Raw genomic sequence first — 24,960 nt, 5'->3', positions numbered from 1 at the left:
TATCAGGCGTTTTCGCGATTCATTTTATGGACCGTCTTTACCTAAAGTAAGATGTGTGACGACCGATAGAGGGACGCACTGACCACACAAAATCGAACTTTCTGACAACATGTAAAGAGACGATTAAGGTGCTATACTCAAATTGTCGCCTTCTCAAGATGAGCTAAGCAGACAAAACGACAGTCAAGTACATGCTTATAATTCACTGACGTTTTCCCTCGCGGCGATACTTTCTTTCTCGCCCTTATCATGTTAATCAGCGCGTGAGTTGCTGACACTGGTGGGGCACGTACGGCATGTGAGCGTGGGCAAGTTTTACATACCACAGAACAGCAATTATCTACAGATTTTAGACTCTATCTATAGAATATAAAAAAAGAGGGGTGGGGTAGAGTAAAGAATAAAAGTGTAAAAATTCTTATAAATATATAATGTTTGATGCTGGGATGGTTATTAATATATAATGTTTGATGCTGGGATGGTTATAAATATATAATGTTTGATGCTGGGATGGTTATAAATATATAATGTTTGATGCTGGGATGGTTATTAATATATAATGTTTGATGCTGGGATGGTTATTAATATATAATGTTTGATGCTGGGATGGTTATAAATATATAATGTTTGATGCTGGGATGGTTATTAATATATAATGTTTGATGCTGAGATGGTTATTAATATATAATGTTTGATGCTGGGATGGTTATTAATATATAATGTTTGATGCTGGGATGGTTATTAATATATAATGTTTGATGCTGGGATGGTTATAAATATATAATGTTTGATGCTGAGATGGTTATTAATATATAATGTTTGATGCTGGGATGGTTATTAATATATAATGTTTGATGCTGGGATGGTTATTAATATATAATGTTTGATGCTGGGATGGTTATAAATATATAATGTTTGATGCTGGGATGGTTATAAATATATAATGTTTGATGCTGGGATGGTTATTAATATATAATGTTTGATGCTGGGATGGTTATTAATATATAATGTTTGATGCTGGGATGGTTATTAATATATAATGTTTGATGCTGGGATGGTTATTAATATATAATGTTTGATGCTGGGATGGTTATAAATATATAATGTTTGATGCTGGGATGGTTATTAATATATAATGTTTGATGCTGGGATGGTTATTAATATATAATGTTTGATGCTGGGATGGTTATAAATATATAATGTTTGATGCTGGGATGGTTATTAATATATAATGTTTGATGCTGGGATGGTTATTAATATATAATGTTTGATGCTGGGATGGTTATTAAAGTCACAAAACATTATTCAATACAAACTCAAATAATTACAGCTTGTCGTATGGACATTGAATAATTATATAAATAAAAACGCAAAATATGTTAACAGATGTGGCTAGATTTGAGGAGAAAAAAACCTACATGTAACTATCAAAGCAAAGTGTTGTACCACCGGAAACTACATGAGCAATTGACCTCTTACAGGAAATGACATCATTGTCTGATATCAGATATATTTAACGTAACGTTCTAGATATGATAAATATATATAAAAAAACATTTCCGTTATTATTATGTTTTCTTGATACTGGTACATTTATTTTCACATAATTAAATCTTTATAGGAAATGCTCCTGGGAAACGAAATTGTCTGAAATAGCAATAAAGGCTTTCGTCTGAAATTACGTTTTTCTCTTCTGTAAGCTGTATTATTAACGTGAAGAATGTGTTCATGTCCTCCACAATAGTGTAATACCCACGTTCACAAGAATTAAGCAAATACGATGATCAATACCATTCTTCTAAGTACAAGATTTTTGATTTATTATATATATGCAGCTGGTAAAAAGCGAACCTAGAACCTACGTTTTGCCCATAAGTTATAGGTTCTAAACTGCAATGAAACCTTAAACTACACAAAACATAGGGAGAAAGAGATCAGCCTTAGCACTTGATTAATTAGTGGCTCCTAAATACACATCAATAAAAAAACTGTGGATTTCTTGGATTAAAATTAAGGTCCTACGGTATACAGTGGCGGATTTAAGATTGTGTGAGCCCAGAGGCTAATAGTTTTTTGTGGGATCCTACATATTTTTACATAAAATAAAATTATCAATAGGCCCCTAATTAAGGCCATAGGCCTTGGGGCTGAACCCACTCTAGCCCCTACCTAAATATGCCACTGACGGCATAGTGATCTTTAGATGAGAGAATTAATGAAACGTTAATTAGTTAATGTTACAATACAATCATGCCTCCTTCCCTCACTAGGGGATAATGCATGGGATAAAATGGCCTCATCTCTGTTAAATTGTACGTGTCCTTCATGGATCAACGGTAAATCCGGGATTTGATTCTCCGTGATGGACAGAACTCAGTTTGTCAAGTTTGTGGCTTTGTGCTTAAACAAACAACCAATAAGTGCCCCTTAAATCGTTATTTGGAAGTATATATATATATATATATATATATGCCCTTGGACCGCAGATATAGCGTCTTTTGAAGAGTTCCCTAAATTATTTCACTGAACACGTTCAACACCGAACACTCATAACTCAGCTCTCCGAGTTCACTATCATCCTACAGTGGTTACCGAGTTTGGACCGTAAAACCAAGAGTTCATCATTCATGTCCCGCTGCCTCAGAAATGTGTTGAAGCGTGGCTGTACTATAATAATGGTGTCCTAAGATTGGTTTTCAATCAGATATAGATAGTCCAGGGTTGACATTCAAGGAAGGTTATCTTATAAATATGTCAGGATACAATGGCTCTTAGATCTGGCTAACAAATATTTCGTTATAAATTTAACAGAATTTTAACGTTATTTATAACATACATCACAAGAAAGTTATTATATGGCATACGTAAAATAACAATAATGTATATCTTTACGTAAATACTGTTGCCACTCATATAAACAAAATGCTTGTTGATATAAGAAAATAATCTGTTACAAAACTGAAACATCATTAATAAAATAATGTAAAAAAGCATGTGATTGGGACACCAAAATTTCAGTGAATTTGATATATTTGGTAAAATTCCGAAACGATATTAATAATGATGAAAAATAAAAACGTTTTTATTGTGTACGTTTCACATATATCTATTTCTATATCCACTTATAAAATGTAAATAATTTTTTATTATAATATCTTAGTTTATGTAATAATACTTGAACGTTGTTATATATGTGATGTAAATAAAGCGTATAGTCATGTGACATTTCTTGTTTGAAGGACGCTACTTTCTCGTTCTTGACGATGGAAAACGTTAATTCGTCGGTTTGAAACAATTAGGCCTGACAAAACCACTTTTTCTTCTGTTATAGGCTTGTACTTATTGGAATAGAACCAGAGTTATTCAAAATATCCAAGACCAATTTGAGAAACGTCATTTTGATGTAACAAATGCAAGAGATGGCTCTCGGAAACTACAGTGGAGAAAACAGTAAAACAATAATTAAATCTCACAGTAAAACAACCATTAAATCTCAAAGCCTATTGCATCAGAAATCATTACATCATTGAGGAAAGTGATTTCCACTTAATTTTACATGGTAGGTTTAGATCAGACCGACGATTAATAAAACGATGTTTTGGACAGATGAAATTCATTTTCATATTAGTTGCGGGAGGGTTTATTTATTCAAGAATTGATGTTATGAAAACCTCCACGAAGCTCACCAGAAGTCTGATAATGATCCTTACATCTCATCAAAAATCAACTGAAGTCGGCTAGGCTTAAAAAATAATGAACATAGATAACACGTGTTTCTAAGATTTGTATCTTGGACATCTTTACTTTCGGCTATAATCCCATACTTTTACTTCTTAGCACATATCACAATCAACACTTGTTTCTTTAACGTTGTTCATAAAACTAACTGTGCGCTAATTCTTACTGTAAATATTGTCCATTACAAAAAAGACATTTTATTCCACGTTTATATGAATGAGACATTGGCAATATAACCTTCCCACAGAACATTCACTCTACCCCCCATAGCTGTCAAATATCACCTTCCCACAGAACATCCACTCTACCTCCCACAGTTGTCAAATATCACCTTCCCACAGAACATCCACTCTACTTCCCATAGCTGTCAAATATCACCTTCCCACAGAACATCCACTCTACCTCCCACAGCTGTCAAATATCACCTTCCCACAGAACATCCACTCTACCTCCCACAGCTGTCAAATATCACCTTCCCACAGAACATCCACTCCCCATAGCTGTCAAATATCACCTTCCCACAGAATATCCACTCTACCTCCCATAGCTGTCAAATATCACCTTCCCACAGAACATCCACTCTACCTCCCATATCTGTTAAATATCACCTTCCCATAGAACATCCACTCTACCTCCAATAGCTGTTAAATATCACCTTCCCACAGAACATCCACTCTACCTCCCATAGCTGTCGTCACGTTAAAAGCCCTTCAATACACATTTTCACCAAAGATAGAATCATAAACTTTTCAAAGTGATCTAACTGTACGTTAATTCACTTATATCCTCCATGAAAACTGCACATTACATATTATACTTCAAAAACAAATTAAATATAAACAAACGATAAAAACCAACAAAATATTTTTTAGCGTAACACCAATGAAGCTCTTTCATAGCTGGCCGATAGCAGCGCCGTGTTTCCATGAGTAAGTCGCTCGACAACCCGAAAATGTTGTACTTCTGATAACCAAAATCTCAAAACTAGTGAGGACAACAAATAAGCAAAACCGGTAACAAACAGAATCCTATTATGTCCTTAACATACTAATTTGAAATGGTCAGAAGGGAACTATTTCAAGAAGGACTATGAATTAAGATAATTTTGATGATTTGTAATCAAAGTGCTGAAAAGATAAGTTTCATCTCGGAAGATCACAGTTTTAGAAATATGTTAGAATCTGTGTACTAGAATACTGGTATGTATAATGTAAAGAAACAATCTGGATAAACATATCTGAAGATATGACTATACTAACTTGTTATATATATATCGAAGTATGTGTACATGTTAATAATAACTGAATATCTGTGTACATACATTGTAAAGGGAAACAACTTGTTATATAAATATATTAGTAAACGTGCATCTGTTAACAATATTTGTACGTCGTTCTTATTGTTGAAATAACAATTAATATTAATGTAATATATCTTTAGAAGATAACAATATCTAAAAGCTTTTATTAATATTGTTAAGAAGATAAATGGGATTTTTAAGCAAAAGGGTGCCTTGTGTATGTGTAGGTTAACTACCAGGTCAGACTCTCGTATAGGGTTCATGTATAACTGACAATAATTTTGAAATACTTGTCAAAGACAAGGTAACCAGTTTAAAGTACCCGCAGTCACAATAGTTTTTTCTGTGTGTTTTTTATTAACATAACGCATTTACAATTAAAAGTACAGAGCTTATTTAGTGGCATCATTGTCTTGAACCCCGACCCTCGATCAGCAGGTCGATACGTTAACCACCAGAGCGCGCCAACCTTATAACAACGTAGGGGAAAGACAAAGTTAAGTAAGCTGATCTTTGAGTGATAGTGTTAAAAATATCTCAATCTAGAGTTATATTACTTATGTTTTGGCCTTAAGCTTAGAAACATGGAGATTACATTGAGATTACTAATAGTTTAACTAAACTTAAAAGATGACCATTCTGATAGTTAAATAGCAACGGATATGGGTATAGATTAAGCTCAGAAATCTACGAGAGACAGTCCATAATGTTACAAATTAGCTGTTACATAGAATCTGCCATCAGTTCCTTGCTTAGTCAAAGGACAGTTCGTTATTGATAAAGATAGCTTACTAATGATTTCTTAAATTATTGCTTTTCTTTGCACTTTTCAGCACAGCCCTGTCTTCTCGCAGGAGCAGCTACCCTGCAAACGGTAATGGTATGTCACTGCAATGAAACTGAATTGGGCTTTTGTTGTAAATACTTTAGTAATAGTACAATAAAAAATATTTCTTTATGAAACAGTGGAAGGTCACGAAGCTCCCATATCACAGTTAGTCAACATAAGTCATCTGATAAACGGAGGTCAGCAGAAAAAATACGAATGATAATTAATACAATGTGCATTACTGCTCACCGTAAACTCTTGGGCTACTCTTTAATCAACTAACAGTGGAATTGACCGTTACAAATTTCCAGATCGCTGAAAGGGCAAGAAAGTTTGGTGGGTCAGGGATTCGAATCCGCGACATGTAGATTGCGTGTCGCGCGCCCTAAACCTCTGGCCACGCTGGGCATCAAACGTTTTTGAAAGGTGGACCTTTCTTCTTCAGGGACAAACTGGAAATAGTTTGCAAACGAGGTTTCTGTATAAAAACAGCAGTTTACTTCGGTAATGTAATATAACTTATTTCCTATATTTCAGTCAAAATGAAAACTACAACTATCTTTCATTACGTAATTAAGCTTATTTTCGTTTTTATCTCGTACTAGCATATTTACACAATCAAATAAACCAGTAATTATGCCTTTCTTGTACAAATGGTTATATTCCTTAGAACCACCAGTTTCTTGTTATAATCTAATGACATGTATTATAGCTTATCATAAGCTTTGATCAATAACCTTTCCCTCAAAATCATCATTACCTTTTATCTTGCTATCTGAAATAGTTACCATTGATGTCAATTCTTAAACTACGACATAGTGACCATATGACAGGTTATTACATCCTTAACCCTTGTCGCTATGAAAACACTGATACACAATGACAACGAAGAATATATCAGAACTGTAATAAATGTATTAATAAGTTTTTGATTTAAATAATTTTTCGTTTCGCAACGATATACAAGGAAATACCATTTGAACATGCTGCCAAGGAAACATTGTATATAAATACTTCGTATATTAGATTTTGTACTTTTCTCGCATAACAACCCGGCATGGCCAGGTGGGTTAAGGTGCTCGACTTGTAATCCGAGGATCGCGGGTTCGAATCCCGGTCGCACCAAACATGGTCGCCCTTTCAGCCGTGGAGGCGTTACAATGTGACAATCAATCCCACTATTCGTTGGTTAAAACAGTAGCCCAAGAGCTGGCGGTAGATGGTGATGACTAGCTACCTTCCCTCTAGTCTTACACTACTAAATTAGGAACGGCTAAAAAAAAAAAAACCTTTTTCGCCTAACATATGTAAACTTTTATTATAAATGTTACACACCATGATCTGCAACACTCGACGTTCACCGTCGGAATTTTTCTTACATGACAATTTTTTTTTTGTCTTTTAGTATGCGACACTTGTTTTTCATCAACGTCTAAACATAGCTTCGAAAATCCAGGTTCTCACTACAACAAGTATATTTAAAGATTAAGATTGTTTATTCCAAAACTTTCACACAAAGCTAGACAAAGATTTATCCGCACATAGCCGTCCATAATTTTGAGCTGATAGACTAGATGGAGAGCAGTTAGTCAGCAGCACTCTCCACTAACTCTTGCCTACATAATGGGATTTAATCATAGCTTTTATAGAGCACGCAAGACCTAAAGTGTGGATCACGTTTTTGTTTTGTTTTTGTGGCAAAGGGTGGTGAACCGTGAATTCTCGGATCCACATGCTAACTCTTAGTTACGTTCGTTCATTGAACATCAACAATCGTTGATTATGAATTCCTTCAGTCTATCAGTATTTCATATGAAGATTGTGGCTGACAGGAACAGATTCTTATATTAGTACATGATGTCAGTTATGTTGAATAAACGTGTAATATTCGTTCAGTATTATGGAAGAACTGCTGTTAAATACAAACTTTTTTTGGAATTAATATTTATATTTTACTTCTTTAGAGTTTTTAAAGCATTATGTTATTTTGTGTTTCGTAATATTTAACACATTTACCATCTTTATCCTGAACACGGACAGATCTTAGTCTTATTAAAAACTTAACATACCTTTATGTAATTACAGATAACATTTTATACGTTCACATCAAGCCAAAAGAAAACCACGTACTTTTTAATTCAGCGTAGTTCACACATTTGGTGACGAGCCCTCACCGAACAAGTAACATATCTACAGTTGTTGGTGACGAGCCCCAACACAGCAAGTAACATATCTACAGTTTTTGGTGACGAGCCCCCACATAACCAGTAACATATCTACAGTTGTTTTCAACATATTAGTATGGAAGGAAATTGGAAAATGAAAGGTTTGGAACTTTTAGTGATAAACGTAACTTGGTATAGCGTGTTGGGAATGATATATCGGTTCACAACTGTTTCATGTAGACTTTCGATCAGCCCTTATCGTGCGAGTAGAACTTCCGGGTCATCCGTACTGTTGCATTACAGAGGTTAGTAAAAACAACATATTACAGTCATCGATCACTTTCACTGGCATTCGTTGACCACAGCTCTTAGCGGCCAGTAGAGAAGGATAATGCTGACAGAAAACCAAATAAAATCACAGGCATGTTCACTGGTCTGTAAATGACTATAAAACACAAACTTGCCGAAGTGTATGCTCTGCCATCTTGAATGACTTCAACAAGACATGAAACCAATTAGACACTAATCATTTATAAAGGATTGGTGTATCTAACGAGTAAATTAACAATGGATGTCTTGTGGTAGAATCCTTTGCTTGAAGATCATTTTGAATTGATTATTTGGAATTAAACACAAAGCTACACAATGGGTTTTCTGTGCTCTGCCCATCATGGGTATTGAAACCTGGTTTTTAGCTTTGTGAATCCGTAGACATGCCACTATGCTGCTAGGGGGTAAATCATGGTCAAAGAGTCGTATTGTTGTAAACACAGTGCATCTTGTTGAGATGTTTGGGATGACAAAGATGTACCCAAAATTTGCAAACTTCACAGTAACTTACAGCTAATGACCCTTTATATCCTCTCACTGTTAATGTTCTTTACAAATATTGACAATTATAATTATTCATCAAATAACATAATTTTGACCTTTTATAAATAGTAAGCAGAAAAAGTAGGATTTTTTTTCTTTCTCCAACGTCAGGGATACTGTGGTAAATATTTGAATTTTGGAGATAACGAGCCACGTTAGATCCTTGCGACACACAAAATATTCCTAGCACTTAGATGGTGGGTGCATTAAAAAGTAACACTTAATCTCTCAACAGGGATGGTGGGTGGTTAAGTGCCGCTGAAAGACAAACTTTCCTCATGTCGGTCATTCAAAAGTTGTGACACTGACAAAAGATAGCCTTAGTAGGTTTGTCACAAATACAAAAAATGAAAATGTTAATAATACTTTGTGTTTTTAGTTATTCCTCTAGAAAAGACATTCTTTTTCAGACATTTTTATCTGTGGGTGTTGAGTGAACAATCATGTTACTATAGTTTCAACAGACTTTCTCAACACACACTGAAGTTTGAAATACACAATATATCAAACACAACTTCAAAATGTTGTATTTTAAATAGTCAAAGAAGACACCAAAATTTTAACATTTAGAAACATATCGTCGTTAAAATAGTGACTAACATAGAAATAGATCAGTTACCCAACAATAATGGTGCTGCGCAGATTTTAAACTCACTTGAAAACATATACATATACAGATATATATATCAATACATCCGAGATCCATACTGACAAAACATTATTATCTTAACACGTATTAAGTTAAGAAAGCGTGTCAGCTCTATAGGTATAAAAATATTAGTAAACGAAACATCCACGGTACGATGTTTTTTCACGTCTCATAAAGATTATTTGTACATTATTGTAGAACATTTAAGGAACCGTTAAATGTTTGATTGGAATAATGGAGTGCAATATCAAGATTTTATTAATGTCTTCTTTTACTGACACCATTAACCAGCCTAAGATTAAAGGTTATGATATTCAACACTGTGTCAAAATTAAATCATCTAAAGAATAGTTTCATTACTTATTTGTTTGATGTAAAGTACAAAGCTACACTATGAGCTAACTGTGCTCTGCCCACCATGGATATCGAAAACCACTTTCTAACTTTGCAAGTCCGCAAATATACCGCTGTGGTACTGGGAGTCAGTTTAATCTTACTTAATTTTTAAAAAGTCTACAACATGTATAAAACACGACCCACCCATTAAATAATACAAACAGCTTTTTAAAACTTTCTGAGCGACGAAATTTCCTATATAAGAACACTATTAAAGATTTATTTACACATAGTACGTCAAACAATTTCATTATTGATCACATATATTTGTGTGAACGTATTTTCAAAAAAGTTGATGATGCATTGACAATAGTTCATCATGTACTAATAACATAGTTTCCTGATTCATTCAGTTTATGAGAATTACAAATAAAAACCATGTTTAAATAAAATGGAACAAACGTTTCCAGCTTCAGTAGGTTGTATTTTAAATATAGAGGGTAATTACTTTCATGTAACAAAAACTAATAAACTAATTTTAAAGTTAATTCATGTAGGATTTGCGCTTGTACTGCAATATACGAGATATTTTTGAACTAATTTCAACAAACTGTGGCATGCAAAAATTGTAATTACGTTTTACTTCAATGAAGTGTTCAGTAATTCATATTAAAACTATGAATAGTCTTAATCCTAGTATCTGATATTAGGTGTAACGGAACTGCATGAGTAACAACTTTTTTGTTCTTAATGTTAATAGTTCAAAACACCAATAAAATTGCATCAAAGCTGTTAGTAGACCCTCGTGGTGTATGTATTAAATAAAACTCTAACAGCATATATATATTAACATTATGACATTAATTGTCATACACTTTACCACATGTTTGTATTCACGACAATTCATTTTTTTCTCATTGTGGCAGAGTCATCATTGTTTTTCAGCAAAGATTTTTAAAAGAAAAAAAATCCTCACTGCCACTATGTATAAAAGTGTCCACATTAAATAAATCTTCTACTGCGCACTTCATATAAAAATAAGTCAATCAAAATATTTGTTTGGCTTGTTTAGGGATGGTCGCATTAAATTCAGATATACATCACTAGAATTGATCATTTCTCTTACACATTACTTGAATACTCACTTTAAGCAACTAATATTAACACTGTAAATCTTAATGCACAAAGGTATGTTACAACTATAGAAGTCAACTATTTTATTATATTATTCACTTGTTAGATAACCCCTAAATAGCCTGCAGCTACATGGATCACATTTTCACGATACTGATGAAGCACGCTACCTGAGCTAGTTTTTTAGCAGCCTGCAGGCCTTGCTACTTCGGCAAGAAACCAAACCTGATACGTAAAATAGGCCTATTCTTGCCTAGTGATGTGTACTTGGGTGCTGTCTATAAGGCGTTTCAAGTCTCTAACAGTCTCGTGATGAGAGATATTCAAATTTTATTACTGTTGAAAGGATTCCAAGCTTTGATAACATTAAAGTTACTATACGCCATCTATTGCAGATACATGAGACTATAAATATATAAAAGTACGAAAACGAAGACAAAGAAAGTACAGGACATTGAAACTGCGATTTATGTTCAGTCTCAAGTCTCGTATTTCTCTATCTACAATAAAGCATTAAGTACAATGTCTGTATTATATACACCTGTTTTCGGTAAAGAAAACTGATTAAACGTTTCTTTATTTCTTAACTATTTTCTTACCGACTATAAAAATTCATACCTTTAAAAGTAAATTCTCATACTGATATATATCTGATATACACAAGTCAATTAGAAAGTTAGGGCATATTACTATTTATCAGTACGAATAGTTTTGACACTTTATGTGTTTTGAAGAAGTTTGTTTCGTTAGTCACAATATCCTTTCTTTTAAACAGTTAATTAAACCATTTTTGTTGTTATTTTACATGTTCAAATGTCAATTATTAATTTCCATAAGTTATTTTTCAGTGTATGTACAAAATTCTAAACGATAAAGATGTAAGTTTTCTATTTCTTCTTACTGCTTTCAAGGACACGAGTGAAGCAACTTGAAAACAAACGTTTCTCGATATTGACACCAGTTACCGACTTATAATATGCTTCAAAGCATTATTTGGTTTTATTGCGTTAAGTTCGCTATCTGAAAGAAGGTATCATTCTTAGACCAATTCAGGTGGGAATCCATGGTGAGAGGGTCTCTCATCTAACTTCTAGGTTACTTCAACATTATTTAAACATGAGTAAAACGTGTAGGATATATCAATTAATCAAGACTAAATTAAATATATTAATTTACCCTGTAGTTTTGTTTTCTTATTCGTTCGAAGATTTGACTTTCATATAAATCTTTCTCTGACCTCAGGTGGTCTAATTCTAAACGGGGTGACGTAAATGATTTTAGCTGAAACATTTTATTTTAAACTTATATGTTTAAATTATTATATATTTATTTGAAATTTCAATAATAATGTCACTTGAATAATTTAAATCTTACATATTGTATCCGTTTTACGTATGTTTTCTCTTTCATCGGCTAAGATTGTCTTATTAACATCACTAATGTTTTATCTTCATATTGAGAGCTAGAACTACCATTACAATGTTCTCAGGATAAAAATATTTGGTAAACTGCCAAAGGCTTGTTGAAAACAAGTATGCTAATAGAAAATCACTCTTGAAAATAAAGATGCACACATCATGGAGAACAGCCAGTTCCGACAATAAGTATGCACAATCACATACATAAAATAAAACTCACACTAAACTGAAGGGCCCGATCCTGTACTTCATGTTTAGAATCTATTTGCTTTTGTACTTTTTACTGAGGTCTGCTAAGCAGGTTGTTACAATTTCCCACGCACATACACTAAGTGGATTATTACATTTTCCCTACACACACAACTGTAAGTATTTCAACAGCTGAAAGTACGAAGTCCATTTTATATTTCCAGTATGAATTTACAAACTGAGAAAAAATCTTAATGACATATAAAAATGATCTAAACGTTTTAATCAACTTACCAACACTTATAACCACGTCTCTCGTACAACCGTTAGAAACATGATGTGTAGAAGGAGCGCTGAAGTTGGAAGTGATTCAACATTGTTCGTAAGTGCACTGGAAGCAGGCAAAAACGAAGTGATTAAACATTGTTCGTAAGTGCACTGGAAGCACGCAGAAACGAAGTGATTCAACATTGTTCGTAAGTGCACTGGAAGCAGGCAAAAACGAAGTGATTCAACATTGTTCGTAAGTGCACTGGAAGCAGGCAAAAACGAAGTGATTCAACATTGTTCGTAAGTGCACTGGAAGCAGGCAAAACCGAAGTGATTCAACATTGTTCGTAAGTGCACTGGAAGCACGCAGAAACGAAGTGATTCAACATTGTTCGTAAGTGCACTGGAAGCAGGCAGAAACTAAAAGATTCGAGGGCACGTTCCACCAGAAAATCTTCATAGTTAAAGGGACAAATTAAGCTTCAAAGCATTGGAGGACAAGATAGATTGGGAACCGAGAAAAAAAACACAGAAACCAACTTAATATGAAAATAAACAATTTAATGAACAACTTACACGATTTATTTTTGTTTTTTATTAATTCAGTTTAAAATCTATATCTACTCGCAGAGTCATAATGCTGGATAAAAATTCAAGTTAAGAAAATCTTAATTTAATAAGATTTCTTAGGGTGTATGTGTGTGTGTTTTCTTACATCAAAACCACACCGGCGCTATCTGCTGAGCTCACAGGGGAATCGAACTCCTGATTTTAGCATTGTAAATCCGTAGACTAACCGCTGTACTCGCGGGGGGCAAATTTCTTAGGGAGAACCAACAAGTGCTGACCTCTCTTCTGATGTGACGCACAGTTTGTAAGTAAAAGGCGTTGTTTGATGGGTACGTTATGAAAATTGAAACTAAAGTAAAATACGCAGAAAGGAAGGTTACATCAATGATGGATTTTTAGTGAACATTTTTCAAGAGAGAATTTTACCTGCCTGTGTATAATAACAGTTCTTATGTTCACTTCGACCAGCAATTGTACGTTATCATAATTCGTCTTACTACTTGCTATATTCAGTTTTAGGATAAGGTTCTTTGAAAATAGTATAGTGTGTTATTATATGAAGTTTTACTAACAGATGCACACTGCAGGAGATTTCAAACATGTTCAAACATAGCATCGCTTCCGTTGAACATGATTTTGTGTGACAACATACACTGTGTTACTGGTTCATTACTAACTGCCGTTTTTCCTCTCTAGAAGCAGAAAGACGCCAAAAGTTATATTTAAATAGCATTAATGCACTGATGACCAGGCCAATAAATCACACACAGATTAGTAACGAAGTGTGTAAAAACCGCTTTATCAAGAATGACATATGTAACTCTCGAGGTGAGAAAACGACAAATATTGTTTTCTGTCAAGAGCATACAATCTCTATAACAAATAACAGTCATTATATATTCAATTAAATACGGGAGCTAACTGTTGAAGCTGAACTACTTTCAACTTCTAACGTTGTCAGCCACACGACGCCCTCTGGTTTATAGTTCAATTTTATGCCACGTTGATCATTTTAAGTACGGAAAGTTTGAAAACACATGCAGGTATTTCGAGGATTGTCTGTTTATTCAACACTCTTCAATAAGTACTCGCAAATATATATAAATATATGCATGTCGAGAGAAATTAGTGCAACAAATCATATGCAGAAATATCATCCATGTAAAGACGGACAAACCAATTACTTTAACTTATGTGATATATATTGTTTGTTGTTGTTGCTAATTACAAAGGTACACAAAGGACTGTTTGCGCTGCTCCTACAAAGGGTATTGAAACCAGATTTTACTTTCATATACCCAGAAACTTACTACTGGATCACTGGGGCCTTTTTATTGTAAATATTGATTCTGATACACCAATGTTAAGCGGATATGCATTATCCATATAAGTAAGTATATAGTAATTATAAGAGCGAGATACATTTTTAAGCTTGCTGTTATTATTTGTGCTTCGTAATTTTCATTACAGAAAAAGATATAAGAAACCTGTCAGAATAAGCCCAAGTAAAAATAATTGTAATGTGCATTTACCTCTCTAAATATTCTGGTCTTTGTTTTTTAAACAAATAAATGGATATATTGAAATAATGTTACATAAAGAAATTTGAATTAAAATATTTTACACATTTACGATACGTTTTGGAAGTATTACTAAAAATATGATTTGACGTCCGTTGTCCAAAAGAGGAAATAATCACGGAAGTTGCCTTTTTTCCCTAAGAACATCAGTAGTAGTATTTCGAATGAGTAATGTATATTTTTCAATGTCGAACATGAAACCCTAATGTTTTGTTTGATTTCTTCATTCTTCAACTCAACGACTAAAAAACCAAAAAACAAACAAACAAAAATACGCCTCCTTTCAGCCAACAGTATGCCTGGTCTGATAACCTTTCAGCCAACAATATGCCTGGTCTGATAACCCAGCTTATCGGTGAAAGATGTTTCACCATCGTTAAATTGATTTTTGAACACATTTTTCACTAGCTTTTTAACAGTTGGCTAACTCCTTGCCGACTGCTTGATGACGTCTACTTATGGACCCAGGTTTCCCTCGAATCGTGATCGGTCATGGACATATGATTAATGACATGGTGAAGTAATTACTCTGAACTGATTTCAAGAATGATTTTGATTTAACATTACTCGTTATTCTATTGCAAAAGTGCTTTTTTTCTAATCTGAATAAAAAACTTGTAAAATAATCACATGAGAAATTTCTTTAATCTTTTTATTACTTAATAGGATAAAAATTAACATAAAACATATTCCATAGAAGTAATTTCCATAACCATTCTGACATAGCCAGATGATTCATATAAAACATATCCTAAAGAATTAATATCCATGACCAGACTGCCATGGCCAGGTGGTTAGCATGAAACATATTCTAAAGAAGTAATCTCCATGACCAGACTGTCATAGTCAAGTAGTTAACAAAAAATATATTCTAAAGAATTAATCTCCATGACCACCCTGATATGGCCAAATGGTTAACATAAGACATGTTCTACAGAAGTAATCTCCATGATCACACTGACAGTATAGGTTGCAAGTTTGAATCGAAATCCCACATAACATCGAATATGCCTCGGGGCATTATAAAGTGACAGTAAATCGCACTAATCGTTGGTAAAAAAGTAGACCAAGAATTGGTGATGACTAGCTGCTTTCCCTCTAGTTTTTCACCGGTAACTTAGGAACGGCTAGCGTGTATCTTTGTTTAAAAAAAAAACACGTTTTGACTCTTCCTTTTTAAACCACCCCCGTATACCACATACCTAAATTTAGCAGCTTGATTACAGCTGGTATAATGTAGCCATAGAAAAACATCCTTTGGTCATTAAGCAGTTATTACTAAACGATTAAAAAGCTATTCCATAGCGAAATAGAAATACTACTACCATATCATTACGCGCTTTAAAACACAGCTGAAATCTAAGCACTTCTTTTCATAACTCAGTGAGTCATACAAACAATTCCTCTATATGATATAGTGAGTTCTAACCTGTCATATAAATACATTTTGTATATGGCAGTATAGTGTGATTTAACCCATGATACAAATATTTCCGTTACGTGATAGTAGATTGTGTTTAATTCCATCATACAAATATCTTTTGTACAAGAAAGAATAGTGTGTTTCAACCAGTTATACAAATAATTGTGCCTCATCCTTGTGTTATTAACGCTAAATATTATCACAACCTTTCTTCTGTTTATTTGCTCCAAAAGTGAGCCACATACATCATGAAAATGCCTTCTCTCTAGAAGTATGTTTACAATTATAAATGTGTATTAGTACGGGTATTCTAACTATATTACCAACAATTTTTTAACATAGTTTTGCTTTTTTATATGTATTATACTCTGTAAATACTTCCTGCATGTTTGTTCTGAATATAACTTTCTAAACATTCCCCGTACAACGTACGTTTGTGTTCTGAAGACTGTTAAGAAATAAAGATTCTAGTATATGTCCAAACGATTTCGCATATATTTCATCCACATCACTTAGTGTCTAAATGTAGCATCATCTAAATGAATAACATCATATAAGCACTTCCTTTACAGCACTCTGGGTGTCTAAATATGGTTAGTATCTCACTAAATCATAACGTGTGCATCATTTAACATACTACATATGTAACCCCTTAAATGAACTCTTATTCTGAATCACTAAATACTTTCTAAATTTATAGATTAAGAACTTTCTCAACATCAATAAGTTTTCGGTCTTTAACACATATTATAAATGTTCGTTTACATAAATTATTATCTTCTAGTTTTACCAGATGTTAAGGTATCATTAACTCCAAACACCTGTGACGATCGAACGAAATGTTTATGTTGTTACCATGTAACTATTATAGGACGCCCTCTATCCTCTAAACACTTAACAAATCTATTCATACAGCAGAACTTAGCTAATCAAACATGTCCAAAATGAGTAAATATATTTTATGTTTAGTGAGACGATAAACATCCAAGTACTAACAGTAATAAACATTTTTAACCCTATTACTTATTTTGTCACAAAAATAAATTTTCGTTTACATTATTAAGTGTTTTCTAACTTTAACTCCTTTTACTTCAACAGGTTTTCAACCTTAACAACTATTGTAAACTTTCTTACACATTTATATATTTCCGTCTTAACACATTTTCTCAACTTTTTTTTGCAATATTAATTGATTTATAGCTCAAAATTTATTGTAAACCTTCTTGTATATTATTATGTTTCAATCTTAACACATGCTCTATGCTTTTTGTTGCAACGTTGAGTGATTTCTAACCTTAACTCATATTGTACGTTGTATTTAACATTAGCAAGTTTTCCATCACGAGCACGTGTTGTAAATCTCCTTATACATTAATAAAGCTTTACACATATGTATTGCATATTTTTTAAGAAACAAGTGTTCTCTAAGCTTCAAACGCATTGTAAGCCTTTCATATCACTATGTATTTCTTCACCGTAAAGCATAAATACACATTTCCTTCTCACTGTTACTTCTTTGCGAAATCAAGTGTATTATAGAAGGAACGTTTATTCAAACCATCCTTTATATCAGTACATTTACTTAAAACGTAGTTCCTAATAATTTCCTGTTAGCTAGTATGATTTGAACAATGCAAGTATTAATGTTTCATCTAAATCCTTATATTGTTCTAAGAGTTTGAGTTATTCCAAACTTAATTTAAGACGAAAATAACAAAAACAATTAGTATATTTATTGAAAGTATGCACTAAGTAAAAATAGAAAGAAGTGTTAAAAATACTCAGTGTCTAACTAACAAATATCTGGCTTGTCATATCATATCTCAAACGCTTAGTAACTTGTATGATGAATATTTTTATGATGGTTAGAACATACAGACATGCATTGAACAAAATCCATATTTTGTATAAGAAAGTAATAAACTCTATTAAACATCAGTATTACAAAACTAGAAGTTAAAATACTTTTTTTAAAAAACAATAATAAAATAGAAAATGTAAGTAAAACATGTGCATCTTCTAACAAAGAGCCTCAAGATACCAAAAACAAATCAAGTGAGAGAAAACAAACAATAAGATATTCGGAACATAGAAGCAGACCATCGTACTGAGGAGAGATACATACAAACAGTTCGAGGTTGCGATCGCTGGGTCTTGTACGTCGTGAATCACAGAATCTACACAAAAGCCACAAAGCCATTCTCCTTGTATACACAACCACATCATGGACCACAGCTATTCATCACGCAATTCCCTTTTGCTCTAATGTAGATATCAGACGTATAATATGGTTTATAATAGGTTTCGCGGCCAGGCTAGTAATCGACATCACGTCAGTATTGAAGAGGCGGGGATCGAGACAATCCCAGCAACAGCGGGCTGAGGCAATCTATGACAAATCCATTTTCCGTTGATATGTACTGAAGAAGTACGCTGATTCTATTGTGTCCACATAACAGCAACATCACAAGGTCGCGTGGGAATTATACAGCGTTAAGCCGTGTAGAAAGCTTTATGCTCTTAATACTGAGCTGAAGTACTTAGGGCGAATTCGAAATAATGTGCCTGGAGTTAGAAGACATCGTAAACATTTTTTCGAAAATAAAAAATGCATTTGTTTTAGTTACCTCACTTTGCCTGGTCCAAAGATAAGAAAATAATTACGTTAATGCCCTATTTTAAGACAACAAATACTCCCGGTTCAATGGCAAGAAGGGTCCGGCATGGCCAAGCGTGTTAAGGCGTTCGACTCATAATCCGAAGGTTGCGGTTTCAAATCCCGGTCGCACCAAACATGCTCGCCCTTTCAGACGTGAGGGCGTTATAAAGTTACGGTCAATCCCACCATTCGTTGGTAAAAGAGTAGCCCAAGAGTTGGGGGTGGGTGGTGATGACTAGCTGCCTTACCTCTAGTCTTACACTACTAAATTATGGAGGCTAGAACAGACACCCCTCGAGTAGCTTTGTGTGAAATTCAAAACAAACCAAACAAATGGCAAGAAAATGACGAAAAAAGAAATATAACGTTCATAGAATATGTCGTCTTCACACTTCAACTTTCAATAAATTTATATATTTTTTAATTAAATTACTTATAAAGAAAACCAAACTAACTTTGTTTGAAATTAAGAACAAAGGAACACAATGGGGTATCTGTGCTCTGCCCACCATTAGTATCAAAACCTGAATTCTAGTGTTGTAAATCTGCTGACATGCCACTGTGTTACCGGCAATATCAAACTAACAACATAGTATTCAGTCTATTGCAGCTATATGAAAGGCCAAATACAATGTACATATCTTTAAAACAGTTTCCGATAAACAGAAATATTATCATGTTGAGTACTATTTACCTATAAATAATGATATAACATATAAATCGAAGTTTAGCCACAATAATCAATAAATTAGTGCAAAATAACGATTTGAATAAGAAGTTGATAAAATAAAAATTCAGTCTTGGCAAAAGTATTTTGTAACAAATAATATCATTATTGGTGTTTTGAATTAAGCACAAAGATACATCATAAACTATCTGTGCTCTACCCACCACGAGTATCGAAACCCGGATTTAGCGTTGTAAATCCGCAAACATACCACTGAACCATTGAGCCATTATTATTGAAATTAAATATTTAGCGCTGTCAAACTGAGAAATACATGTTATATTAAATAAACATCTAAATATGTATTTTGTATAATGAGACAGGTTCTATAGATATCACGAATGATTTTTTAAAACAGGAAATAATTCTATCAGATGCACGTAGAAAGCTGTGTAATTCAACACTTCACTTATCACAATAAAACTTTACCAAAACATATATAAGGGCGAAATATAGCACCAAATTATTATAAATAGCTTTTGTAACTTGTATTAGTTCACATTAGACATTTAGTACTTGGCTGGTTAATTTCGTGCTCTAATAACCTCCGCAAGGCGAGGTAGTATGCTGTCGATTAGGCTATCGATGAAATCCACTGGTATTTTGTCCCAGCTTGTCACTAGAAGGCGCTACAACTTAGCTACAGTAGCTAATTTAGGGTTTTGACTGACAATTTTCTGCTCAGTTCTTCCCAACGGTTTTCAATGGGATTACAATATTTTGTTGACCATGACAATGTTGTAACATCTTTCTGCTCGAGATAATCCTGTACAATACAATCACAAGGTTATTGTAAAACTTGACCTAGCACATGGCTGGAATATCTTCTCCATCTAATGGCTGTTGGAAGCGCCATTAAAGTTTCCCTGAAAGTTATGAAGACCAGTTTTCCACCATGATGATTAGCTGCCAAACATGTCCTGCACCACCTCCAGTGTGTACACTATCTCTTCTCCAGGGAAATGACGAACACAAATCCTACTCTGAAAAAACAGTCATCCATTATCTGTTCTCCTAGCAAGTGGTGAACTAAAATTCTACACTCATCTTTAAGAAGCCGGAAACAGGACTTCCCTGAAAAGATAGCATGTCGCCAGTATCCTAAGTGTAAGTTGGCGTGCTGTCTTGCCCAAGTAATAAAGTGACAGCAGTGTATTTACGTTAATATTGGTTTGCAGATAGCCCTTCTTACAAAATAACCTTGTTTGGTCAATCTCCTATTCACTGTTCCTCTGGATATTCTGGAATAAATGTGTTTATGCATTTACTGTCGTAAGCTGCTGCAAGACTTCTTTCGACCTTGACCTGATCAAAACACAGCCATCTCGAGCAGTAGTGTTTTTACATCTACCAGTACACTTTCCTGGCTCAATGTTTCATATAGCCCTTCTTACAAAATAACCTTGTTTGGTCAATCTCCTATTCACTGTTCCTCTGGATATTCTGGAATAAATGTGTTTATGCATTTACTGTCGTAAGCTGCTGCAAGACTTCTTTCGACCTTGACCTGATCAAAACACAGCCATCTCGAGCAGTAGTGTTTTTACATCTACCAGTACACTTTCCTGGCTCAACGTTTCATATAGCCCCATAACGTTTCGGGATTATGAATACAGTACGTTGAAAGTACTCTACGCTTTTGGCAATGTCCGTTTACTTTATACAATTTTTAGATATTCGAACAATTTGACGCCTTATAACTTTTAACACTTAACACCTCATGACTCTGTTCCAAGTACAGATAAACTGTCGGAACAGAACTTTGATCTGTTTCGAAAAATATTAAACTCACGTGCTTTTATATAAAACAGGTGTGTATTTGCGGTTCGATGAAGAAATGCTCAAAACAACTTATTCAGACTAGAATAATAAATCGTACGTAATTTTCCGACCATCTGCTACCTTTTCTTTTGCTACTAGGGCATTTACTCAAGAACTGCTTCATGAATATACATAATATTACCAATATAATCAGTACAGAGACAATGTTTGCATACATTTTGGCTAAGGCTACAACAGAGAGTGTTTTATGTCCTTCTGATGATGTTCCATTTACAAAATAATACATTTTTATGAGTGTTTCTTATGTATTATCTACTTTTAATTTTATGTTTTTTGGAGTAAATTATATTATTTTTTGTTTTTTATTTACCTCGATTTTTCGTTTTGATTCGGCAGAACAAACCTTTTAATATATTTGTCCAGCTCCATTGCCGTTTACCATGCTCGCTATAAGCAACCAATGAGCATACAAGATATGAATCATTTTAGTTTCCATAAAAGCTTTCTTGGTTTGCTGAAGATGCTTTAAAAGTTAAAACTTTATTTAAGTTTTAGTTATGCAATTATTATCTAAATATATCTTATGTGTGAGAAGTGAGTGGTTTATTTCTTTTTAAAAGGCAGCGAATAATATTAAACAAGTAACATAACACCAGTTTCATTTTCTATAAATACATAAGATTTTATAAATAAAGCACAGTCTGAGATATGAAGCTCAGTAACTACAACATACTATATAATACAACTATTTGCAACAAGAACCAAGCCTGATTTCTTTGTTTGTTTTAGGAATTTCGCACAAATCTACTCGAGGGTTATCTGTGCTAGCCGTCCCTAATTTAGCAATGTAAGACTAGAGGGAAGGCAGCTAGTCATCACCACTCACCGCCAACTCTTGGGCTACTCTTTTACCAACGAAAAGTGGGATTGACCGTCACATTATAACGCCCCCACGGCTGGGAGGGCGAGAATGTTTGGCGCGACTCGGGCGCGAACCCGCGACCCTCAAATTACGAAGCGCACGCCTTAACGCGCTAGGCCATGCCAGGCCATACCAAGCCTGAAATCTGATTATTTGCCGCTAAAACATGATGTGGGGTATCATTAGCAGTAACTCTGATAAGTGCAAGGGACAAACGTAGACGTACATTTTAGCTACGTATTATGGAGGTTGTAGAATGGGGCTATTCTCTCTACCTGATGAGGATTTGGATCTTCCCCTAGTGAAGTGTTAATTTTGTATCTTGAAGTTTTAATGCACGCTCTCGGTGGTTTGCTTAGTTACGCCTCTGGGCACTGAATATGATAATAATTCATTAAAACATGTTGCACAATAAAGCAAGTTTTAAGTAAAATATGATGTATAAAATTATCATCTATATTGTGAAAAAATGTAAAAATTGATAACCAGACACGTGATATAAACAAAACCTTTGTAGGAGGCGCTAAAAGGTATGTTTATAATAAAAAAGTTTTAAACAACACTACGCGTTATTAGAGTAGTAATAGTTTTTATTATAATAGTCATTAAACTTCATAAAATATAAATATACAACCAAATTGAACACTAATCCTTAACTCGACATATGTTATGAAGTTCTTGAGATTTTCACATTTGTATTTAAAAAGTTAAAATTTAATTAACACGTATAGCGGAACGAGTAACGAACTTTAAAGATGATGAGATCAACTAATGATTTTTTTTCATTATTAATTTATATGGCTATAAATGAACACTTTTCTCCACCTCCTGACTATCGTACTTCAAATGTTATATCAACCTTTAACTAATAGCTTTTGGTAAAATAGTCCTTATCTCTACACAGCGCACTGTGTCTATACTCAATGTGGTATAAAAGGCAACATTGTATAATTGCTATCAATGAAGAATCGACTTGATGACCCCCCCCCCATCCACAGATAATTAAAGGTTTTCCCTTTTAGGGACCTGTAAGAATCTAATCAGTGTTTTAGGTCTATGCCTACGGCAGAGTTGGCGGTTAGAGCGTTTAATAATAGATGTAGAATTTACACAGAAGGTACATCTCGTCAAAACAACAAACGAGAGAAGAAACCGATTACATATCTTGGCCTGTAACGCAAGCTGTTATATTAAGATTCCTTTGTTCAGGTTTCGAGGCCATAAATGGTTAACGTGAGCCTCAAGCTATTAAAATCTCGAAGTGGTTGTCATTCCTATTAAACTATCAAAAAACCATTTCTTAGTCAAACCTCAAGATGTATGTATTGTGTTTTAGTTAGAGCTGACACAGTCGCTATTTACGTTCAACTCCCAGTTATTGTTCCTTTCATCTCTAACATATTAAACAGAAATATAACTCTGGCACCCAGAACTAGTCCCAAGTTAAGCCAATGTTCAAACATGCTTACTTCAAGTGTGATTAAAGCTAATAACTTTTATTATTGTATAAGAAAGATAGGTTTAAATATAAACATAATTTTAATTTAGCCAAATTTTAAAGATTAAACATTTCCAATTCACAAACACGAGTTACATCATCAAAAATTTAAACAACAGACTGTAAGTAAAAATATGGAAAATTGCTCAAAAACATTTTAAATACAGAATAGACTGCATATTACAAAGAAAAATGATATTACTTGCTAAGAAATAGAATGAAACCGGTTACATGTGGAAATCTAAGTATTAATTAAAATACCTTGAAAACATAACATATTATAGGAATAAACACTGATGGCATTTAGTAAACCTTCATGTAGAAACAAAGATTCTAAGTAACAAAACTTCACGTGAGAGAAAAGGTCCTAGTTAACAAAACTTCACGTAAAATAACGATCCGAGTTAATAAACATTCATATAAAACTCTATAATAACAAAAATTCATATAAAACTCTCTAGACTGTACTCAAGGAATATTCATATAAAAACCTAGACCCTAGTTAGTAAAACATCATCAAATGGAAAACCTACGTTATAAACATACATTCTATTCAATAAAATTTTAAGCAAGAAAATAGATTTTAGATGGTAAAACTTTAACATTTATAAGATGTGAAAAACAAAACAGTTTACAGGTAGAAAGAGAAGTTATGACCAGTAAAATTACAAATACATAATTCAGTCAGTAAAACAGGAGCTAAAACCAAAGTTGATATATAAAAATATTGGATTATTTAATGTAACTTTAAAACTCCTCAACAGAGGATTACTTGTAAAATAAATTATTTTAATTCTTGATTTATAAACAGAACAAACTACATGGATAGAAACAAAGATTTTGATTAATAACTAAACGGCTAACGGTAGAAGCATTAAATATAAAACAGATTAGAGTG

The 24,960-nt window shown here is 33.5% G+C and overlaps 1 protein-coding gene across 8 annotated transcripts in view; it reads right to left on the bottom strand.

The window, feature by feature from the left end:
• LOC143253134 (uncharacterized) overlaps nt 1-24,960 on the bottom strand; it is a 331,617-nt gene that overhangs the window by 91,712 nt on the left and 214,945 nt on the right. Inside the window, exon 1 of one of the 8 annotated variants that reach the window (XM_076506470.1) lies at nt 12,926-12,944. The exons of the other annotated variants lie outside the window; for them this stretch is intronic. The gene's annotated coding sequence lies outside the window, so the exon portion shown is untranslated. Of the gene's footprint in view, nt 1-12,925; nt 12,945-24,960 lie in introns of those variants that run through there. 8 annotated transcript variants of the gene reach the window in all.

The sequence above is a fragment of the Tachypleus tridentatus genome, chromosome 6 (assembly GCF_004210375.1).
Source record: "Tachypleus tridentatus isolate NWPU-2018 chromosome 6, ASM421037v1, whole genome shotgun sequence".
Lineage (NCBI taxonomy): Eukaryota > Metazoa > Arthropoda > Merostomata > Xiphosura > Limulidae > Tachypleus > Tachypleus tridentatus.
The sequence above is the reverse complement of the archived record's forward strand: the minus strand, read 5'-3'. Positions and strand labels throughout refer to the sequence as shown.